Source organism: Balaenoptera borealis (genome assembly GCF_965194805.1).
Source record: "Balaenoptera borealis genome assembly, chromosome: 8".
In the NCBI taxonomy this organism is placed as follows: domain Eukaryota; kingdom Metazoa; phylum Chordata; class Mammalia; order Artiodactyla; family Balaenopteridae; genus Balaenoptera; species Balaenoptera borealis.
Genome location: NC_138865.1, coordinates 57,122,272 through 57,132,543, shown reverse-complemented (window position 1 = coordinate 57,132,543; position 10,272 = coordinate 57,122,272). Strand labels below are relative to the sequence as shown.

General features: G+C 46.4%; 1 long non-coding RNA gene across 2 annotated transcripts in view; it reads left to right on the top strand.

Annotated features, from left to right (window-relative positions):
* The window catches only part of LOC309633181, a 38,649-nt gene extending 29,962 nt beyond the window's left edge, over positions 1-8,687 (top strand). For both annotated transcript variants that reach the window (XR_014247362.1, XR_014247363.1), the window contains one exon: positions 766-8,687. This is a non-coding gene — a long non-coding RNA (uncharacterized lncRNA). The remainder of the gene's footprint in view (positions 1-765) is intronic.
* Positions 8,688-10,272: the final 1,585 nt, after the last annotated feature.

Genomic DNA, 10,272 nt, shown 5'->3' with positions numbered 1-10,272 from the left:
GTAATTATCCACTTATTTAAATCCATCTCTTCATTTGTGTATTCTTTTATTCAAGTAATCAGTGTGGGGCGGGGGGTGCATGGCATGAAAGAAAACAGGAAATCCTGGGAAAGACATTAGTTACTATTTCATAGTGATGGTAGTGCCCTGCTATAACCTGCTAACCACTGAGGCTCAGCCCAACTCACCCACCTCTTTTGGTTTTCACCACTTAGCATAGCACCCTGCCCAGCATAGACATTCAGCACGAGCTTTGAGATCACGATGTTGACATTGCCACCCGAGAGACATCAGACTGCCGGGTCCAGACCCTAGATCCATGGATGGGTTATGGATCCTTGAGCAAGTCATTTAATGTCGTGGTGCCCCCATTTCCTCATCTGAAGGACAGGAGAGGAATGGGACTTACCTCACTGGGTCGTTAGTAAGTTCAGTGAGGTATATGTAAAGGACTTAAAGCAGTGTACTCCAGAAGTCTTAGCTATTATTATTATTACTAAGCACCTGGCTCCCATTAGGATCAACTACCTTGTCTCCACCACAGGCTCCCGGGGTTGGTCCCAGGGACCCATGGGTTACTAGACACAGGTCTTTGCTAGACCGAAGCTTAAGCTCACTGATGTGAAGAAGCTCACAGTTCTCTGAACCGTCTCACTCCCCACCTCTTGGGCCTCCCCTCCTATGATGCTGTTCAGCTCTTTGCCTAGACTGAGCCTGTGGTGGTGCATAGAGCCTCCCACTCTGAAAATGTCTCCATTTTTGCAGACACCCCCTCTCCTCCCGGGACACCCTCGCCAACTTCTGCTTTGATCCTCTCAGTCAAGTTGAGAAAAGCTACTTCAGCTGCTTCCAGCCTCTCCTGCCAAGTGGGCCCATAGATGCTTCAGGAAGGTACTCAGACTTCCTGGGCAGACGAGAAAGGAGGTGAGTGGTCGCTCTGACCAATATTTTTGGGGGGACCCTGGAAGCACCCTGTCTTGCACCCCCAGTGGTCACCCCTCACCTTTTGAATTTCCTGCCAGCAGCTCTTTGATCTCCTACTTTTGAGAAAGCCACTTGGTACAAGAAATTCCATCCTCCTGCCTCCTACCTCTCCTCCATCAGTCATCCTCACGCTCGTCCCTATAATCTAGATGTCTTCTTGTCTTTGCTGAGGTCATCCCTCAGGTCAGCCACCCTAACTCTTGAATGCATTTTCTCCCTGGCTCACCTTTGCCCACTCTTGGTCTTCCCTCTCTCGTGTTCCTCTGGTCACATCCACCTGACGTGAATACACAGCACTCAGCCAACTTGAAGAGGCTTAACCTTGACCCCACTGACCTGTTTAGCCTGCATCGTAGTTCATAATTCCTTTTCCATTTCAAACCTTTGGATCTAGAAGTGGTTATGTCTGCAGAGATAACCTCCTCCTCTCCCATTCCCTCCTTAAGCCCTTCTCTCTAGCTGGTTGCCACCTCCTGGTGCTACTGAAAACGCTCTCTCAAAGGTCCTCAGAAAAACCCTGACCTCCAAACCAAATGGCTATTTCCTGATCCTTAATCCTTCAGACCTCTCAGAATTATGTGTCTGCATTGAACACACTCTCCCTTCAAAACCTGTTCTTTGGTTCCCTGGTGCCTCACTTCCCCGGTTCTCCTACCTCTCTGAAGGCTCTTCATCTCTGCTCTTGCTGTGCTTATTCTAAGGCACGGGACTGTTTCCTTCAGTGATCCCGTGTCAGCAACTCTCTGATCTAGAGCTGACCGCAGGATATCTCCACTTGTCATCTTACGACCACATCCAACCAAGAAGTCTCAAATGCCATGATTTGGCCCCAGCCCAATCCGCTTTCCCACTCACCATCTGTATTTCTCTCAGTGGTACGATGGTGTTTGAGGAATTCAGCTCACAATCTGGATTCACCGGTGACCTGAGCCCTCTCTCTGATTTCCAGGTCCCTCAGATGTAGGGGTTCATCCCCTAAGGGTTTCTTTGCATTTCCCCTGCCATTACTGCTATCAGGGCCTCCACATTCATCCCTGGATCATCACAAACTGCCCTCTCCCTTCCCAGACTGTCCCCAGCCCCAGTCAGACATAAACTCTGTCTTCAGGGTTATTGAGTGATTTCAGGCATTCAGGTCTCATTTCCCCAAGACTGGAGGACAGGGATGGAATCATCTTTGTTCACCATTCCCAGTCTGAGGCCACGTCCATAAAAGACACTCCATGAATACTTTGAAAATGCCCACATGAATGAATTGTCATTAGCTGTGGCCCAAGAGATGTCTTTTACAGTAGTTGTTTCCAAGGCAATGATTGTGACTGGTCTGTACCCTCTTTTTCCCTGGCAGCAATGGTTCTACAACTCCAGTCAACTTCTAGACTCACTCTGACCACCACCGATGACCTTTGCTTAGTCCTTATGTTCCCAGATTTCTCTTAGCACTATCTTGCCACTCACTGTAAACGTCTTCTGGTGTAGACTGTGGTCCTTTATCTGGTTACGGGAACTATCTAAAGGCAGGGGCTACATCGATTATGCCAGTACTGAATGGAGAAGTGTGTGTTAAGAAGGGTAATAATCTCCAGGGCCAGCACACCAACATTTAAACATTTATGCTCGGATTACTCCCCCAGTTATCCCAAAGTCCTCAATGCAAAATAACAATATCTTAACAATATCCTAAATATTCCTCTTTGTGTGTGTGTATGCAGTAGGAAAAAATTACTTTCAAAAGAAAAAAAAAAATCCAAGTTGGAAAGATCTTAGTTTTGCTACCATTAGCTTAAAGAAAAAGACCGATTAAAGACAAATGTGCCCATGAGTCCACAGGAGGTGATTAAGCAGTCATACTCCTCACCCTCGGGGAGGTCATTACCTTGAAGAATATGGCAGCCTCTGCAGTTCCTATTAATGGTACATGTTGACTATATCTACTTCCGAAATCCCTTCCCGTAAGGACGGGGCATGTCCCCCAAGGCCAGCAAGCTCTGTACGGCCCACCCAACCTCAGTGATGAAGGTTATGACCTGTAGGCTGCCCTGAAAGCCTGATGCCAGCCTTGCACTTGACCTCACAGTGGTGAACAGTGAGACTCAGTCTGAAGGGATCAAACGTTCAGAGTGTGAAAACACAGGTGTCAATGACTTCCCTCTCAGAGACCGCAGACTCCAGGCAAAGAGCCCAGCAGGTACCATTCACTTGAGATCATTCCGAAGACTCAGAAGTATCAGCAGACCAGAGGCAGTGTGGCTGGAAGTGATCTCTGCTCTGATACTTGGTAGCTGAGGGACTCTGGGTAAACTGTTTGTCCTCAAGTCTCAGTTTCCTCATCTAAAAAAACATCTACCTTGCAGGGCTGCTGTAGGGATGAAATAACATCGAACAGGATTTCAGTGCTTACTTTGTGCCAGGCACAATTCCAAGCATCTACATCCATTAAGTCATTTAATCCTCTCAACAAACCCCTGAAACAAGTAGTATTATGATCCCCGTTCTATACTGGAAGGAAATGAGAAACAGAAGGGTAAGTAAATTTCCTAAGGTCACCCAGATGATAACTGATAACTATTCACGAAGCCACTAGCACAGAGGAGCAGCTGCTCTGAAAGGTTCAAGTCAATATAGGAGACCAGCTTGGAGGGGATACAGAGCAATGACATCTGTGACACTCCCACCGTCTAGGGAAAGAAAGGGCCATCGGGCAAAGATCACCCTCTGATGTGTCAAAATCAAATTTTGCTGTTTTTAATCCTTCCTCAATGCGACTGTGTGTGTGAGTGAGTGTGCATGCGCGTGTGTGACAGGGATGAGGAGGCTCAGGGATGGGGTGACGCCCTCCATGCAGCTTTAGTCCCTCCACATCCACTGCCCCTGGAGCCTCTGCCTTCAGACATGCACAGGTGACTAGAGCCGTAGGAAAAAGTTTGCTTCATCCCTGACTGCCTCTTCTGGCTACCATTCCATTTCTTCTCCTCCAAACTAGCTCCAGTTTGATTTGTTTTATACTTTGGGGGTTCAGGTTAGGTCTTGTTGGGGAGCAAAGAGTTCTACTGCTTTATTAAAATTTTAAAAATCACCAGTGAACACATATTTTCCACATAAGGATCATTTAGACCAACCAGGTTTTTAAGAAGAGATGGGCAGCCAGTAGTTGGAGGTTATAGTCTCTGGGAAAGACCTAAACTTAGTAATGAAATAGAGATCTTCATTCATCTTGCAAACATTGATGAAGTGCCTATCATGTACTAAGATTCAAAGTTGCCGTGATGCAGTCCTGGCTCCCAAGGGGTTTACAGGGTAGTGGGAAGACAAACACGTGAAAAGCAGTGTGAGGCAGGGATGAAAGAGGTGCTGGGAAGACCAAAGGGAGGGGGTGCTGAAGCCTCACACAGTGAAACTGCTGGAACACCTGGTTTGATCATTTGCTTCCCCAGCAGCCCTGCTAGAAATAATCCCACAACTGACTTCACTCAGCCTAAGACTCTGGAAGTTCTGCACTCAAGCTTTCATAGGACTGATCCAATTCATGACTCTGCCCCCCTAGTACCAACACAAAGAGCAAAAGCCTGATATCGGCCCAGTAATTTATATTTTTCACCATCGATATACTGGGATTTGTATTGGATTCATTACTATAGATAAACGCAGCAGGAGACAGTACTAAATAGTCACTGAGGTTTCCCTTCTGGCCAGAGCAACTCTGAGGGGTGGGGGAAGGTGATGAGCTGAAGAGGAAAGGTAGTCTCCTCACTTTGATGGAGCCAGGGGTGGGTTGGTGGGGGAGCATTTTTTCCTTCTTTTTTTTTTTTTTTTTTAAGGTGGAACCCCCCCATGACAGGATTAGTGCCCTTATAAGGAGAGGAGGAGACCAGAGCTCACTCTCCCTCTGCCACATGAGGGCACAGCAAGAAGGCTGCTGTCTGCAAACTGGGAAAAGAGCCATCACCAAACACTGAACCTGCTGGCACCTTGATCTTGGACTTCCCAGAACTGTGAGAGATGTCAGTTGTTTAAGCCACCCAGTCTATGGTATTTTGTTACAGAAGCCTATAGGAAGGGAGGAAATTTCCTGCAGATAAGAATTAGGATCTGATGTGTAAGGAGCTTGAAAAGTGGGGAGTCTTTGTACTCCGTTTCCTCTTACCTGTTTTAACACCCCATCAAAGGTCTCCTTCCCAAACCAGCACACCAGAGTCAGTAGGCCCCAACTTTGCTGTCCCTTGAGGGCCGAGCTCCTTTGAAAGAGTAATTGATTTGCAGACATAGGAGGTTGAAAACTTGGGCCCTTCTGAGAACAGATCAGAATGGAACTCCCTCTGGAGACAGTGCTGGGCCCGGCTTGGACACATGGCTCTAGGAGCAGAGGACAGCCAGTGGGTTAGAGGGAAGAGAGAGAGAGGAAGTATCTCCAGGGTTCCTGCCTGAAGCTGTCCCCCTGCCCTCCCGCCTCCACCCGCAACCAGAGCACTTCATTTCCAACAAAATATGAATCAAGAAAGAGTGTTGGGCATACACAGTAATGAAAATCCATGATTCAACTGTGCGTTCATAATTATTTCATAAATAAATGGCTTCTGGAGAGCTGCATCTGTCTCTGGCCGCGGAACGTCCGTCTTTCATTAATGTATCCCGGCCTGCACAGAGCTGGCCCACGAGCCCCACTCACGGTCTCCTCGTTCTCTCCATCACTGTCCACCAGTAGGTTTTTGTGGTTCAAAAAGAGCTGCAACCCCACACTCCTCCACAAGACTGATGGCTCGTCAATAACATTAGCCGGCATTACGGGCCGCATCGGGGTAGAGCGGAATCAATACGGCCAAGGAAAAAGTCTAATCAGTTGACGTGGCCATCCTCAGCAGGCCTCACATTACAAGAAATGAGTTTTCTTAAGGAATCAGCGTCAGGGTTGCTTAGGTGCCCCATGCCCAGATGTGCTGACTAAGATTTATAGCTTTGTGTTTAGTCGGTGGAGCAAGGTCGGTGGAGAAAAGTGAAATGGTAACTGGGGTTAACTGCAAAATAAATGGGGGACCTTGTTCCCTCTGCTGATAGGGAGGGAGGCACGTGGCCGGGGGAGCTTTCCTGGGACAGTGCTCCCCACAAGCCAGCCGGTCCCGCAGCTCCTATGGCTATTCCATCCCCGGGGTGGCTCCCGCTGAATGATGGGTGGTCACTTCTCCTTCGAGGGGCTCCTTAGCACTCAGGCACTGCCACCGTCACCCCAGAGTGGCGAGACTGACGCCTCTCCTCCTCTGCTTTCACCCAGAGTCACCCACAGCTGGAGCCGAGAGGAAGATGCCGCAGATCTATCACGTCTGTGACCTCAGATGCTAATCTTTGCCCATTTGTCTGCTCATCAGAGGGAAGCCCCATTCTGTCACACGAGGTGAAAGCGTCAGCACATGGCTTTGCTGGGCTCAGTCATTTTTGAGACAACCCACCGGAGGCAGGTTTCTCCACAGATTTGCCGTCTTCCTCTTAAAGGGACAGCCCCACTGTTCAAAGCCAGGGGAAGAATTGGAGTAGTCCCGGGAGAGCACTCACCTAGTTAATCTCACCTCTCATGAGATCGCATAAGCCTTTTGACCTCAAGTCCACAAGCGTAGATCAAGGGCTAGGGAATAGTGCAGGCCATTCAAAGGACTGAGAAATGGTCACGTCCCCAAATTGCTGGTGGGATAAAGGGAAGACACAGGCAAGTGTGAAAAGGCTATTATATTGGACACACTGAAATATAGCCTCCTTCATTCATTCTTATATAAAACAAATATATTGAGGACCTGTTTTGTGCCTGGTACTATTTGAGGTGCTGCGGCAGAGCAGTGACTAAAAGAGACAAAGTCCCTGCCCTCGGGGATCTCACACTCTTGTGGGGACAGCAAACAAAGAACAGTTACACAGGTGAATGTAAAGTATCAGGAAAATGCTATGAAGAAAAATAAGACAGGTGATGGAGAGCGTGGTGGAGATGGAAGGGGAGCTGCCGCTTTGAATGAGGATGGTCAGTGAAGGCCTCTCTGGGGAGGCACATTTGAGCAAAACTGTAAAATGAGGCAGAGGAAACAAAGTCCAAAGGTCTTGAGGGGGCGTGTCCTTGGGGTGTTTAAGAAAGAGCCAGGAGGCCAGTGTGAGGAAGGAGAGACTGGCAGGAGATGGCATTGGCGAGGGAGCCAGGGGCCAGAGCCTGTAGGGTCTTGTAGGCAAGAAGGACTGTGGATTTCTCTCTGCGTATGATGGGAAGCTATTAGAGAGTTTTAAGGGGTGGCAGTTGACATCACATATTTTCATTTTATCAGGATCCTTCTGGCTGCTTTCTGAGAACAGTTTGGGAGACAAGTCAGGTAAGAGATGATGGACTCAGCAGTCAAGAGAGTGATGAAATGTAGGAGGATCCTGGAACCAAAAGATTTGCTTGTGGAATGGATGAGGGATATGAAAGAGAGAAGTCAAGGATGAGGCCAGTGTTTTTTGCCTGAGCGAATGGGTAAATGCTGGTTTCTTTTCCTCAGATGGGAGCAGATTTGAGGAGGTGAAATCAAGAGATGATTTGGGGGCATGTTGAGTTTGAGATGTCTATTAGCATCCAAGTGCAAATTAGAAGAGGTGGCTGTGTATTCAGGCCTGGAGTTCAGCGAGAGTTCTAGACAGAAGAGATAAACTTGGAAGTCATCTGCATATTGATGATAATACTTAATATCATATACCTGGATAAGTCACTTCGAGAGAGAGCACAGAGGGAGCAGAGATGCAAAGGGACCAAGGACTCTGCTTTGAAGTACTCCAGCGTTTGGAGGACAGAAAGATACGAAGGATCCAGCAGCCAAGACTGAGGAGGCTGGTCAGGGAGGTGGTGAGGATCTGGACATAGGGCTGTGAGATCAGTCCAGAGGGAAGTTAATTTTATCTGGAGGTGGTAGGAATTGAATATAAACCTCGAAGGATGAGATAACTGTGATTAGATGGGGGTAGGAGGAGGAAAGTTTGTCAGGAAATGAGGGTGGAGAGTGAGAGCAGAAAGAACAGCAGGAAGAGACAGTATGAGGGAAATGGCAGGATGTCCAGACAGGCTGGCACAGGCAATGCATGGGGGCAGGGAGGTGGGTGAGAAAAGAGCCCAGAACAGTAGAGTCTGGAGCCAGATTCTGAGTGAACGTGGATGACTGGACATGATAGGGAAATGATGGCAAGTTGCGTCCAAACCATGTCGACAGCCGTCAGAGAACGTGGAAACCATGTATTCCCCAGTCTACTTAACAGGTAAGATCCCTGAGCTAAAGTGCCTTCTATACTATGTTGAATATCACCCATGACTCCATTACCCCATTTAAGAACCACGACAGGAAATGCTCATGTGATTCCAACAAGCCTAAGCTCTTGAAAGCATAAGGAAAAATTAAATTGCCAGCTGTATGGAATGAGTCAAGTCTCTCTATGTGTACACATCCCTTGAACAAAACTGAGCTAAAGCTTCTTGAAAAATCTGGTGCATTTGCCTGATGATTTATCCCATGAAACAAATACTAACATATTGTTACTTTCCCTCAAATATCTACATTGATTTTGTTGGACATTCATGTTATGTTGTATTTTGAAAACCCAATGATTGTCAGTTCTGTGATAGCTTTGGCCAAAAGCAATAATGTTCTGACCTGTGAAAAGACCTTGTTCAGTCTTTTGGGAAAATAAAGGCTTATGGAACAATGTCCCCAAGGAACTTAACCTCCATCAAGGGAGAGAGCACATGAAATAAGGAGCAATAAATGCCCTAGAAAGAAGAGCCTCAGAGTGGGGAGACATCACCGGATGAAGGTGGCTGGGAAAGCAAAGGAACCCCAGGGACCAGCATTTGGAAAGGGGGAGCGGCTGAGGGAAGTAGTGATAACATCATTTGCTGAGTGCCCATTCAGGTCGGGGACTGTGTTAGGTGCTTTACAGGAAAAATAAATAAACCCCAGAACAACTCTGTGGAGTAAGTATTATTTACCTTCATTTTGGAGAAAAGCCAAACAGGAAGGTTAAGTTCTTGCCCATAGAGGTGTAGGTGTAACAGGGGGAGGCAGGCTTCCACTGCAGGTCTGTCTGCCCCCAAACCTCTATCATTTACCCTCCAGAGTCTCCCAAAAGAACTGGCTTGAGTGAGTAGACACATGAATTCAAGGAAGGAGCAAACAACTTGGAAGGGTCTTTGGGGCTGGAGGGCCTTGGACATCAGTGCCTGGTTAAGCTATGCGATGGCGCCATGAGAACCTGTGTACAGTATAGTGCCATTATTATTATTTTTTTTTAAGTTTATACATAGGAGAAAATCTAGAAGGAAACCAACCAAACTGTTAGCACCAGGCACTGTTGGAATGTGGAGGTGATTATAGGTGACCTTCCCTTCCTAGTTTTTCTGCTTATTAATTATTTGAATTTTCCACTAAGCAAATACTACTTTTATAATCAGAAAAAAAAAGAATCCTATACTGCAAAAATAAATCAAGTTCATAAATGAGAAGCCTTTGGGGGAGGAAGTTTTCAAGTTAGTTTGTCATTAAGCAAAATAAATTCTAGTTGGATTAGAGTTAGGTATAAAAACAGTCTATAAAAAACCAGAAAGAGACCAAATAGTGAATAATTTCTGGAGAAAAAATATTTTAAACATAAAAGCAATGCAAGAACTAACAAAGGAATTTGATTTTTATGTATTTAAATAAAAAATTTGAGGACTTCCCTGGTGGTGCAGTGGTTAAGAATCCTCCTGCCAATGCAGGGGACACGGGTTCGAGCCCTGGTCCAGGAAGATCCCACATGCCGTGGAGCAATTAAGCCCGTGTGCCACAACTACTGAGCCCACGCACCGCAACTACTGAAGCCTGTGCACCTAGAGCCCATGCTCCGCAACAACAGAAGCCACCACAATGAGAAGCCCGTACACTGCAACGAAGAGTAGCCCCCGCTCGCTGCAACTAGAGAAAGCCTGCAAGCAGCAACAAAGACCCAACGTAGCCAAAAATAAAATTTTTAAAAATTAAATTAAAGAGAAAAAAAAATGAAACTATCTTCTATACATCAAAAATCATCATGAGTAAAACTGGGGAAAATATTTCACAACAAAGACAGATAGTGGTTATTGCCATTGATATATGAAGAACTCGCTGAAAATGATAGGAGAAACACTATGAACTCAATTTTTTAAATGGACAAACATAAGAGGTAATACAAATAGATAATAAATATATTTTTAATATATATTTACCTCATTGGTAATTTACAAAAGGAAGACACAACACAAGGAGATAACTTTTC